The 14,399-nt window shown below is 33.1% G+C and overlaps 1 protein-coding gene across 1 annotated transcript in view; it reads right to left on the bottom strand.

Annotated features, from left to right (window-relative positions):
* Nucleotides 1-13,833, bottom strand: part of Cln7 (CLN7/MFS domain-containing 8) — a 40,026-nt gene extending 26,193 nt beyond the window's left edge. Inside the window, exon 1 of the mRNA XM_088268278.1 lies at nt 13,581-13,833. The gene's annotated coding sequence lies outside the window, so the exon portion shown is untranslated. The remainder of the gene's footprint in view (nt 1-13,580) is intronic.
* Nucleotides 13,834-14,399: the final 566 nt, after the last annotated feature.

Raw genomic sequence — 14,399 nt, 5'->3', positions numbered from 1 at the left:
GTTAAATAATTTGAATGCTTTCAAATGCATTGGGATCTGGGATTTTAGTACTGTACGGTCATAGGCTGAATAAAAAAGAAATGTTGAATCACAAGAATGTTTTTCTTTTCTTTTTTTTTCTTTTTAGTGCAACATATATTTTATATGCCCCACTATTTTACTATCATGAATATCTATAAATCAACATATATCGAATGCAGAGCGGACACCGCAATAACGAAAAACGCGCTAAGAGCGTCAGAAATGAAGACTCTGAGGAGCATATCTGGCAAGAGTCTACGAGATATAATAGAATAAGGAACACCAGGATAAGAGAAATATGCGAGATAGAAGATGTCGTTAGGTGGGGAAGGCAACGAAGAAGACAATAGTATGCGCATGTGAGGAGAATGAAACCATCCAGACTCCCCCACATTGCACTGCCGCCAACCCCAAGGTAGGCGACTCCCGGGCAGACCAATAAAGAGATAGATTGACAACTGGAAATTGACATCGCATGAAGCTAATCCCTCTTAAAAATAAGTCACAATGCCTACACCAAGAAAAGGAAGAAAAAACGTGTAATTTTATTTATAAGAGAAATATTTGTGTTTTTATTATTAACACAAATATTTCAATTTCATACTATTTCCTATGTGAGCATAAGCGGCTCATTATAAGAAATAGGTGTCAAATTGTGGTAGAGTGGATTCGAACCGAGAAACTATGACTTAAGAGTCTGCGACACTAACCACGGGACCACAACCCGACATCGGTTTCGAACCTAATGTTATCCTAAACACAGAATTACACAACATTATATAATTTCAGATAGCGCTGAAAGTAATCATTTTAATAGCGTTATTATATTTCAAAAAGATAGATATTTTTGCAATAACCCCGTGTCATAGATTAAATGGGTTATCAGTTCGGATTATTTCAAGGTTTAACCGCAAAATTAAAAAATAAATATTTGTTGCTGTTTGCAATTCACTTATAATTATTTACATGGTTTAAGTTTAACTAAAACAACAATCATATTATTTTTTGGCATCTCATCAAAGATGAAGAAGAATATGGAAGTCTGGGCATTTACGAGGCTTACGACCGTCATAGGCTGGTTTAAGTGATCACTTTACACACGTGTAACATTCACCAATTCTACCCATTGTTGACAACCACACTACTCAAATTCTTGGAAGTTCTAAATATATGAACCAATTTTGAAACATTATTCTTGAATCAGTAGAACTCTACTAGAGACATTGCTTCACTAGAGACTTGGTGAGATGAAAATAAGCTTTTTATTCTGTGACGGCCGTCAGCCCCGTAAATGCTCAGACTTCAATATTCTTCTTCATCTTTGGAGAGATGTCAAAAAATAATATGAAAATAACTCCTGTAATTGGAGATAATCCAGATTTTGTGAACAAGTATTTGGACACACTCAAAATTTTGTAAAACAACAATCGGTCGAAACAATTCTAATGATAGTGGATTTTTTTCAAAGTTACCCAACGATCAAGTGACTCTAATCTAATGAAATCTAGCCACGGCTTGTGCAACACCGCTTATCATGGCCCCACTTAGGCTCCGACTTTATAAGTTTTGTAGCCTATTCTTACTTGTGATACGGTGACACTTGTGATTTACTCTTTATTTTTATAGTTACTATAATATCATGTAAACCACGAGTGAAAATTCTAGGCAAAAACACTCGCCTTCATAGTGGATAGTGGGGCTATGTCATTTTATAACTCTAAGGGTAAGGCGGCATACAAGAAATCTGGTTCAACGCAACGGTTCTAGTTCAGGCAACACTCGTGGTATAGTCGTACTTCGGCTAGCGAACAAGCCAGCTAACGAATAGGGATATTCGACATACGTCGATACTAGTATACTCATAAGCAAACCTGTTCACACTTGCTCAAAACACTCCACCTTTCACCAACGATACAAGTAGCATCTCCGAAAATCGAACGACTGTCGATTTTTGAGCATGCTCATTTTTAGAAAAGTACGTACACGCAGAGGCGTGCATTCTATGTAGGCAGAAAAGCAGTGCCTACCCTGGATTACTCACGTTCCATATGGAAACACGACTAGTGCCTAATATGGCTTATCCGTACCCAACCCTACTGCCTACTCTGATTGAAAACTCTCTGCACGCCACTGAGTACACGCATGCTACTAGGTAGCACTTGCTCAAATAAAACATACTAATTTGCTCACTGCAGGTAGGATAGTAAGGAAAGGGAAGGTCAATGTGAAAAATGCACCACAAACACCCAGACCAATTGAAAATAAATATTTCTCGAGAGGGATATTGAAATCTTTTGAATATAAATTCACAGTAAAACAGGATACAATTTTGTTCCGCATTTTCTATAAATTTCGCAACTTAGTTCATGAAACAAAAACAAAAAATTGCTTTGCAAGAGAAGGTCTGTCAGGAAGCCTAGATGCTTCTGTATCAGATCTGGGAATGTGGTGGGACAGCTTTCAATCAAGACCTTTGATTTGGTTATAGTAAACATAAATTCATTCACAGTGAAGCGCCCTTGAGGTATTATTTTACGAAAATGGCGGTATATAAGTTATCCAAATCATTATTTTATTATATTATTAAATACGGTTATGGTTCGCTGATGTGTAACCGGCTCATGTGACGTTTCTGTTCATATTTAGACTGATTAGATAGTTGCTTGTCGTCGACGACAGCATTTGAATTTTTAAAATCATTATCCTTAAAAACAATAATGGACATTGTAGTAATCTACAATTATTATCTTATCTATTAATAATTATTGTAGTATTATCTCTGGGTGAGTATTTATGGTTTTATCACAACAAATGCAAGATAAAAATATTGATGTCACGATGGATTTTTCTCATGATTACTATTAGCTAATAAATTAATATGAAAAATCACAAGACTATCGGTACGATTCTTATTGAAATCTGTAGATATATAAGGGAGATATGTAGGTTTAAACTTTAGATATTTGAATAAAACGAAAAACGGACACCGCTATACGTCATAAAATTTTACGTCATCGGGTGTGTAATGGGGTATGTATCCCTTTATGTATCTGCTTTATAGAGCTGTAATAGTAGTAGTGTGGATTCGTTTCGGTGACAACATTCGTTCATTCGTTGCCAACTTACGAAAACAACGTTTTTACGAAGGCGAAATTTGCAAAAGAAAATGATGAATGAAAATATTGATTATATCGGCAGTTATAAACACAAAACGATTCTAATACGTATCTTAAATTCGATATTCCTCCCGTCTGAAAATGATCAATTCACAAAGACGTACGAGTATATTGACTTTTCATCTTCGCATATTAAATTATATTAAAATAAATATTTGTAATTTAATGGTAAATGTATACAGACAAATTTCTACGTATAAATTTTTATTTAAATTAAAGTATTTTTAGAAGAGCCTAAGCGGCCAGTGTTTGGAAATAGGAGCCAAGTTGTGGTAGAGCCCCCGTAACGTAATTAATGGTTATTTAATGGTCTATTAATGGACAGTGGTCCCCAGCTTTTTGTATTTAAAAAAAATATTTTTACGGGTCATGGAGCATTTCGAGAATACCTCTTCCGTTTTAAGATCGGACAAAACTCTACTTGTGAATGTGATGAGACGTCATCACAAGATGTCCCTCATTTAGTGTGGATATACACTATATATATATTGGTGAATGTTACACGTGTGTAAGTGATCACTTAAACCAGCCTATGACGGTCGTCAGCCCCGTAAATGCCCAGACTTCCATGAGATGTCAAAAAATAATAGTGTGGATATGTCCAATTTTTTAAAAAGAAAGATTTAAATTGGAAACAGAATGTGTGAAAGAAGGCGTGCAGTTGACAAAAATTTGTGAGGCAACAGGACGTAAAGATCTATCAGATGGTGTCTTGGTGTGTGTATTAGTGGTGTCTTGTTTAGAAAATATGGCAAGACGAATAAGGCAAAGAAATGTGTCGCCTGCTTTCAAAATCCGCCAGATCCATGTAAGTCGAGTTTACAAAAAATGCTAAATTCTCCGGGTAACATTTATGTTTAAAATATTTGTCCAAATTTAGATGAAATATTATGAAATATAGAATTTACCCATTTTTTTAAAGAAAATTATTCAGTATTAAAAAAAACAAGGCAGAAACCGATAATGACGTCATATTAATTTATGTATTAATTTTAAATCAAACACAGATTTTTGAGTCTACTAAGTTGTATTTTATTAACAAAAACACATAAAAAATTATATTGTGACAATTGTTTCGCCTTGTTAGGGCATTATCAAACGAATGTCAATTCGTTTGATAATGCCCTAACAAGGCGAAACAATTGTCACAGTATAATTTTTTATGTGTTTTTGTTAATAAAATACAACTTAGTAGACTCAAAAATCTGTGTTTGATTTAAAATTAATATATAAATTAAAATGGAGTTCTACAAATTAAACGCCAAATCAATAAATAAGTCATATTAATTGTTGACCTATCCCCGCTCTCTGATTGGCTGATATGGGTCAGAAGGCAAGTTTCATGAATATAGCGGAATTTGAAATACAGTGCTGTTTTTTTTAAGTATTTTTTAGCACGGTTTTCAAGTATATAAATATTTTAAACAATAAAACCCACAATTGGCATTCCGATAGAGTATATATTTTTAAATCTTATAAAATTGGATCTGGCGGATTTTGAAAGTAGGCGACACAAATGAACTATGTGACAAATCTTGATTGATATAAGATATCGAATCCATTGTATTTATTGTATTGTATTCTTTCTAGGGATCAACCTTATTTATTTATTATTTACTTCACACATCCACTATCATTTTTAAGATATATAAATTGAATATGCTATAAATTCTTGTACACAATATAGGCAAGGATTATTTTCTTAGGAAACTAAAAAATATTATTAAAAAGCCCGCTGAGGGGGTGAGGGACGTTGATATTTTATGATACATTCAAACATTTTGAGTGTGTCCAAATCCTAGTTCACAAATCTGGGTTCCTCCACTTTGGAGTTATTCATTACAGTGTCTCTCAGTGAGTAAAATAATTCGGTAAGGATCTTGCTTACATTTAAATAAAGGGTCTCTGCTAAATAAAAGCTTTCTCAAATCAACCACAGATCCTGCCCCGAACTCAAACACGGAAAAGAGTGAGAATAGTATCATATATGTATGAGTTACATACGTTTATCATAAATCTCATTTATGATAAATGCAGGAGTTCCAAAAGTTTGAGCAGTGTAGGCATCAATCATGGGTAGAATGGTGAATGTTACACGTGTGGAAAGTGATCACTTAACCAGCTTATGATAGGTTGTAAGCCCTGTAAATGCCCAGACTTCCATATTCTTCTTCATCTAAGTTGAGATTTTTAAATGTATTGTAGATTTAACTACTACAATACATCAATAATATCAAGCCACTTACTGAACTTTTTACTGTGCAACAGATCTTTTTAAGTAAAACCTGAAGGTTGTTTCCCAATTTGAAAAATATTTAGTTTATTTTAAAAAATAATTAAACAATACCTTTTCTTCAAAATGCAAAACAACACTTTCTGCCCTGTGGCGGGTAAATATTAAGTTAAAAATATGCCGCTTCTGGTGGGATAAAGTAAATTTTTTGGGCATTCCGAAAACATGCCCAACTGAAAATTGACGGATTTTGATTTATGACGTTCTTGAAAGGAGTGAGCGGTATGTGACCCGTTTTCGCGACATGTTTTTTTTAACCAAATTTAACTAACTTCTAAAAAAGGTTCACTCTCCCTATCTGGGGCTAGTGCTTTTCCTTTTACGATGCCTCTGACTTTACGTTGCGTCGGTAGACACAAGTAGAATACCAATCACAACGTACCGTAGAGATTTTCAGTTTATCTATCCAGCCAGCGCGTGGGAGTGGCGTAACTGGCATAGTGAGTGGGTCATTACACGCATTACCATACTAGAGTACAACTATCCAACCCCAAGTTACGTACATAACCGTCGCCTTAAGTAAAATGACCCAAAAATGCCAGCCAAGCTAAAGGGAAAAGTGTGCCAAAAAATCGTCTGAAATACTCCTCTATGGCTCCGAAAGCTGGACGATGTATAACCCTACTCTAGGCAACCGGAAACTACTGAAATGCGAATGCTTAGATGGTCAGCTGGAGTGTGCCTTGTAATAAAGAGTTCACGCATTCATGGAAGCCTGGGTGTAACGGACATCAATAGTAAGGTAGAGGAAAGGCAATTGAGATGGTATGAGGTATCTGATCATATTGTAAACCAGGCAATCGCCTGACTCTTCCTCGAAAGACATCTAGAGGAAGACCAAAGAATTCATGAACGCTACAGAAAGATAACATGATTAGAACGATAGGCCTAGGTGACGTTGTATATGATAGAAGGACCTACAACCTGAAGACGAGGAATGCTGACCCCAAAAGTCTACAAAGACGAGAAGAGAGAGAGGGCTACTATAACGCGCGCATGCACGATACTCTTATTGTATCGCTTTGTATCCATTGCTCTTTTTTGCTCCATTCCCGTGACGTCGGAATGTATACTTCTCTTTCTCTCTACGTCATCTTATGTCTCTCTCATGTAACGAAATATGCCTAGTAAACGTGACGCATCTTTAAAATTTCTCTCTTAATTCTTCCCCAATTATCGATTGTCGGGTTGCCGTTTATATGTGTAACTTAAAAAATAAATTGACTTAGGATACGACACGATCACGACTTAGGATAGTTCTGCATTAATGTGACGATACGAACAAAGTTTTTTCCTACTCCTGATATGTCCACATATTTACTAGACTCGGTGTACCAGATCATGCCATATCATTGTCGACCTTATAACTTGTTTTACCGTATGATCGTCGTTTATACCCTGTACGTGCCTAGACCGCCAACCTAGACCAACATTTGTTTGATAGATTATCCTTATCTCAGAATTTCATTGCTTTTTTCCGTATACAAAAAGTAATATAAAGATTTGATGTACATAATTAAATAAGTAAGTCTCCGGGTCTTAACGAGACGATTTTAATACCATTCTTTATTTTATCTCATAGTCACATCTTACAATGATATATTTGCAATAGAAAAGCAATGCATGCCGTCAATAATTGAAATCGCAACAGCAAAGGCACATTTTCCGAGTTTGAAAGCTGGTTATGAACTTTTAAGGTAATCCATGACCATAGTAGTAGTGGTAACCGATCGAAGCTTCGTTTTCTCATCACTAAGGCAGACGCGGAGAATTCCCATGAATAGACCACAGCCGACCAACCTAGCCAATCCTCACACAAAGTTATTAAATAAAAATATTTTTACTAAATACATGGTAAGAATTCTTGTACATCATAAGCAAGGCAAAATAATAATAAATAAAAAAGACCTTATCGAAGCGTAATACGCCTTTGAGCTGATTCGTCTGTAAAATTCAGTTGTTAATGTCGTAAATGTGAAGCATCGCAAGTTGAAACATGTCGGACTTATTATTATTTTGAAATATATAGCAATTATCTGGTATGTCTGCATTTATGGTATGTTGCAAGTTGCGAGTCCAATCTTTGTTCATAAATCTATGTAAATGTGTAAAATGCAAAATTGGTTTATTAGCGAGTATTGTAAAACCTCGATATAACAGACTAATCGGGGAAGGAGTGTCCGTTAAAGCCATAAGTCCGTTATATGAAAACAAGTTAAAAAGAAATAAATATTTTTTTTTTAAATATGAACATAGTATTTAGATATAAATAAACAATACAAAACACAAAAAAAATCTATGCATTGTTTTCAGACACTCGTCGTAAAATGACGTTGCTGTTTGATATTTTGACGCGCTTGGTTTCGGTAATTTTCCCTTTTTCCTTTGCCTTCCTAATTATCATCAATTTGTAATTTATGCTTTTTTTAATGTTCAAGTACTATCTACCCTCTAATTGCAAACACCTATATATGGTATCAAACGTTTTGACCAATATCACTAGTTTATTTTTGGTTGGTAGGAAAATATTGCTTTTTAGCAATAAGCCCGCCAATGTACTTTTTTCTTTTCTGTACATGAAGTTTTAAAAATATGCTATGAAAAAGGTATTAAGTTTCGTTTGCACTTTTGAAGTTCGAATGTTTTTTTAAAATTTTTATAATCAACTCTCTGTTGACAAGAACTTCGTTATATGACAAATAATTATTAGATTGTCGAGATGTGATCTTACCACTGATAACATAATTTATAGCAGTGTTGTTTCTTCGTATTCGCCATCTTCACTTTCATTCTCATTTTTTAGGTTCATAACTGCATCTGCTATTTCACTTTCAGTAATGATATTACACCTAGGGTCACCTTCATCTTCTTCTAGCCATTGTAAAACATCTTCCTGAGCTACTACTTTTTGGGCATAATAAACAGGACGTTTTTATTTATTTTTTACGTTTCACAGAATTTTTTTGTCCGTTACATCCGAAGTTTATAAAATAGAGGTCTGTTATATCGAGGATTTACTGTATAAAAATATTATTATACCCAATAAATCCTTTCCGATATGATATTATATATTTTGATTTTCGAATATCTGAGGTTCAGTTGGTTTACAAGAAAAGCTTCATAACTTTGATTGATTTTCGCGTGTAGCCTTTTTATATCTTAAATCATAAATTACACTGGGCAACAATTTACGACTTTTATTTTGTAACTGGTAGGAAAATACCTGATCTTTATGCACTTTGCATAGCTGAATTTAAAATCGAAAGCAAATGTGCAGTCGCTACGAGTCCACAACAACGTACTTATCCCTCGTATATTGAAAAACACGTGTTACATACGTCAATTTAAAATGGTACTAAAAACTGATTAAATTGAGTCAGATCTTCTGATAACCCAAAAAAGATGATAGGTACAGTTCGTCTGTCAAACTCAAAACACAGTAAGGAACATTTTTTTTTGTAGTACGTTTTTTTTTGCATTTTTGGACTAAGTAGATTCTATTTAGTCCAAAAATGCAAAAAAAGCGAACTACAAAAAAATGTCCCTTACTGTGTTTTAAGTTTGGACACCCGAGTTGACCGATGACAAATCATTTTTCGACGCTGTGTTGACAAGGTTTGGTAAATCATGACAATGTACCTACTTACCAATGAATTTTGAAGACATAAAAACGCAGCAGTATTACTAATAAATGTGCTGCCAAAGAAATGAGAATACAAAGACCTTGTGGAACGGATTCTCAGGCCATTTAGCCTCCAAAGTCTTTCGTAATCCATGATTTATCAACACTTGCAGTTTTTAAGACCTTACTCGCAACAATAAAATTTAGTAAGCGTCTAGCAACGCTGAGAGCCACACGTTAGTTGACGTCCAATTTTTTTTAGAATATACATAGGTTTTGTTTTTATTTTTTATTTTTAGAGTAAAAATTAAAATATTTTTTAACTGCTTACCTTTCGATAACTCTTTTCTTTTTACAACTAATATATTTATTTTGAGGAAAAACTTATTTTTTCAATACAAAAACGGTATTTTAAGCAAAAAAAATCAATATTGTTAAATGTTACCTGGATCTAAAGAAAATTAAGCTGCGGGCTATCAATTTCTCAGTATTCCGTACGAAAGCTTGCACAGCTACAGAAGGTGAAATTTTTGAAGCTAGCATTAGCGAAATCGTTCGGATTACAGCGCATTTCGGATTACGGAGCGTTCGGATTAAGGAGCTTTTAGATTACGGAACGTTCGGATTACGGATTGTTTGGATTTAAGAGTGTTCTGATATGGAGCGTTCGGATAACGGAGAGTTCGGATTACGGTGAGTTCGGATTACGGAGAGTTCGGATTACGGAGCTTTCGGATTATGGAGAGTCGGATCAGCGAGCTGGCACTGTAGTGACCCTCTTGGGGGTCACATGGTCGAGAGGAAATGCCCCTCTTGACTCTAGTTCTAGGAATCTATATTTATCTCTCAATGTGTAGGTACCTACAACAAGATAGCATGCATCACGGAAAGTTGAACGACCTTATTTATCAAAGGGCTTAGTTTACGAGCAACTGCAGAATGCTGAGATGTCATTGTTTTCCAATGTATTTAAATTTTCTCTAAAGAAACAACAGCGACAATAACAAAAAAAAAACAAAGAACAAAGGACTTATGTGACACCTGTATACTTGTAGTAATAAACAGTGAATCAGTGAAGATTAAAACAACGTCAAACATAATATTAAATTTAAAATACGCACTATAACTATGTAACTTACTAACTAACCATACGCCACTTTCTGCAGGAGTAGGCAGAGAGTATAGAACGACACACTAATCTGTCTTTATACACAATCTTCGCCTCTTTCACATTCGTGTATATTCTCATACATACACGCCAATTATTCCGACTCCTGACCTTGTTTTTTTTTTAAATTTTCAATGTACTGTATATATAATATTTATTTATATTTCATCATAAGCATGATTATAAATTGCAATCGTGTGCCCTTACTGAGTTTTCCTGTGCCGCACATTTTATAATACTTATTTATAAAGTTATACGAAAGATATAATGGATAAATATCACGATGTGTGATTTTTGCCTAATAAATTAATACGATAAATCACAAGACTATCGGTGACATTATTATTGAAATATGTAGAGAACTAAGGGAGATATGAAGGTTTAAACATTAGATATTTGAATAAAACGAAAAAAGTTCGTGCGCATACGTCATCAAATTTCCGTCATCGAACGTTTTATGACGTCATATGGTTTATTGTCTATGGTTTATAGAGCTGTAATAGAAGTAGTGTGGATTGTTTGTTTACCACTACACTACTATTTGTCATCAACAAATAGAGCCGCCAACAATTTAGCATTGTTACCAATATTAAAATAACTCCATCGTTTCTATGACATCATTCATTGCCGACTTATGAAAATAACGTTTTTTCAAAGGCGAATTTTCCAAAAGAACATGATGAATGAAAATATTATATCGGCTGTTATAAACACAAAACGAGTCTAATAAATCCTTTATAGGTTGAGTATGTTAAATTAGATATTCCTCCCGTCTGACAAAGATCCATTGATTATGAAATACAGTCAAATACGACATAGCTGGATAATGTGATCCATTTCAAATCTACCCACATCCATTATTCAGTTATAAACAGGTCTCATGCTTAGTTTTTTTTTAAATGACATTATTCCATCATAATTATAAGAGTTCTTCTGAATAAAAGAGGTACATATGTGCTAGGTTTTGTTCGGTATGTTTTGGACCTTATAGTTCTATGTACGTATATCTATATGTGCTACATATAATGTATATCGTATGCACTTGAAACACGTTTTCTTCGAGTGTCTCAGAGTGTTTTCTGAAGCGTTAGTCACGGGTTCGAAGTCCAGATATCTTATTCAAACATAATTTAGCAATTTGTAGTACGTTTTATTATTCATTTTACATTTCGGACTTTTGACCACATAGTTAAATATTTGACTTCAAATAATTTCAAAACAAGAAAAATACAAAAAGTTTCATTCATCGGACCTAGGCGACCATTCTAAAGCAATGTTACAAAAATACAACAAAAAGATAACGCATTAATGATGTACAGGTTTTTTAAACTTCAAATTAGATGTTTTACAAACCAAATTGTACGCCTTATCAAATCGGACGTTTCAGATTCAAATTGGACGTTTATTGTATTTTATAAAAGTTAGAATCTTTAAAAATATATTCATATTAGTACTACATATACCGCCAGTGTATTTTTACATTTTTCATTAAGATTTTTAATAAAATACGTACAGATTTTATAAAAATTCCAGTTTTATTTGGTAAATAAACACTCCATAAGACAGAGAGTAAGCTTTTCATGGATTTGTTAATTTCTAACACTATTTTCTACCCTATTTACAAAGCAATATTTTATTTCAAAATAATCAATAGGCTGGGAATATTCAAGCCATAAAAATCAAACCTGATTTTTCCGTAGAAAAATGTCTAAATCGGGACTTTATATGTAATAATGTTTTATTCATTAAATACGATAACTATAAAGTTTTTGTTGGGTAATATATCCAAAATTAAACACGGTTATTGGATTGAATTCTACGTGAGTGATTATGAATGTTTTATAATGTCTTAATAAGACGAAACGCATATTATCATATATGTATATGTAAATATAAGTCGAATTCAATCCAATAACCGTGTTTAAATTTGGACATATTGACCAACAATTCAATATGGAGTTAACTGTCTGCAGTTACAATAAATAATAAGTTTTTTCCACGTGAATTTTATTTGACCAATCACCGGGTTTCGTCGTTACTGACATCATACACGCCAGTCTGATGATGTCGGTAACGACGTAACCCAGTCATTGGTCAAATAAAATATGTGTTAAAAAAAAACTAAATAGTTGATATTTTATTTTATAAAATGCAGTTCTAACAAGTTATTTCAGTTCAAAATTTAAATCCAATATTTTATTTACTTAAAAAAACGACATCAATATTTTGACTACATGAAAATCTTTGAACACAAAAACTGGATTCAACTTCACATGGGCTTATCAAGATTTTTAGTGATATTTGACTTAACAGAGACGGAGAAAAAAATGTGAAATGTTACTGTAAAAATGAAATTATAAAAGTAAAAAATGGTTTTCAATATGATTATTCAACCATAAATAGAACGGTTAATATTGCACAGAATATTTAGTAATTTAACTCACTTAATCCAGCTAACGGCAAGTCATCATAATATCAAATGAAATTATACAGGTAAAACTTTAAAAAATGGTTGTACCAAAATTAATAGAATGTTGAATATTGCACAGAGTATTAAGTGATTTAACTCACTTAATCCAGCTAATGGCAAGTAATCAGCCTTCATGTTCAATAACTTCTTCGCCTACGTTGAGTTATCAAAAAACATAATTCTTATTTTTCACGTATTTACATTCATTTTCTAATCTTTAAATGTCTTAATTACATTCCTTTAATCGTATTAAAATGAGCGTCAATTTCAAAAATAAAAACCGATCTAATTGTATTATTTTTAATACTGAATACAAAAAGATATTAAAATTTAATATGCTGATATTTAAACATAATTTTTCTAACGATAAATTACCAAAATATTTTAAGGATAAAATAGTTTTTAACAAAAATTGTCATGAACATATTATATTACTAGAAATAAGAATAAAATAAGACTGCCATTTATAAAAGAGTCGCAAAATTGTTTAATGTATAAAAGTTTGAAAATGTATGAGATGCCTGAATGTATGAAGAATGAAAAGAGTCTGAAAGAATTTAAAAATAAATGTTTTGTTTACTGTAAGGGAATGTAAATATATAAATATAGATGTAGTAAATTAAGTGTATATATTAGTTTATATTAGTTGTAAAATAAGCTAACTTAAAAAATAATAAAATAAAAAAAAATAAAAATACAAATGAGCAAATACTTTTCGATTTGCATCAATTCAACGGTAAATCTACTTTTGATGGCCGTAAAAAACAGTGCAGGCAACGAACGGCCTACACGGCCAACTCTCACTTTCGATAGTAAACAAAGGAACTCACTTTTGTTTTGCTGCAAGCTGTCAGAATCGCTCCGCTGAGATCTCGCGAATCACTGCTTATTTCGAGAAGCCAAACAAAGCGAGCGAGAACTGACAACCATTCTACACAATCTTGGCCAAATGTCAAACTTATATTAATGGGTTTATATGGCAGTAGAAAATATGGCACTGTTTACACTGTTGACGAGATACGGCGGAGACGACGATACAACCGAGCGTAACCTACCATTCGACGGGACGGCCGATTGCCGACTGAAAACTGAATTCTCTTTGTGTTTGGAATTGAACCTCACAGCTGATTTTGTTATGTATATACCAGTTGATCTAGGTACCTACTTTGTGTGCATTTTTGGTAGCAATGCTTATACCTACATACATCGCTCACTTCTTTCAACAACGTCATATATATCTAAAAACTTTTCAAGAGGTCGTTTTTAAAATTTAAACATATAATCAAATGTATTAAAAATAAATATCAAGCAACTTATTGAACTTTTTACTGTGCTACAGATCTTTTTAAGTAAAACATGAATGTTTTTTCTCCATTTGAAAAATATTTAGTGGATTGAAAAAATAATAAAACAATACCTTTTCTTCAAAATGCAAAACAACACTTTCTGCCCTGTAGCGGGTAAATATATAAAATGAAGCGGGTAAATATTTAAAAATATGCCACTTTTGCTGGGATATAGTACATTTTCTGGGCATTCCTAAAACATACACATCTGAAAATTTACGATTTTTGATATATGACGTTGTTGAAAGGAGTGAGCGACAGGGCATTTAGGGAAGAATAGATAAACATTTTATAGATAAACAT

Source organism: Brachycentrus maculatus, unplaced genomic scaffold (assembly GCF_059751285.1).
Source record: "Brachycentrus maculatus isolate JH-2025_06_01 unplaced genomic scaffold, ASM5975128v1 h1tg000315l, whole genome shotgun sequence".
Lineage (NCBI taxonomy): Eukaryota > Metazoa > Arthropoda > Insecta > Trichoptera > Brachycentridae > Brachycentrus > Brachycentrus maculatus.
The sequence above is the reverse complement of the archived record's forward strand: the minus strand, read 5'-3'. Positions and strand labels throughout refer to the sequence as shown.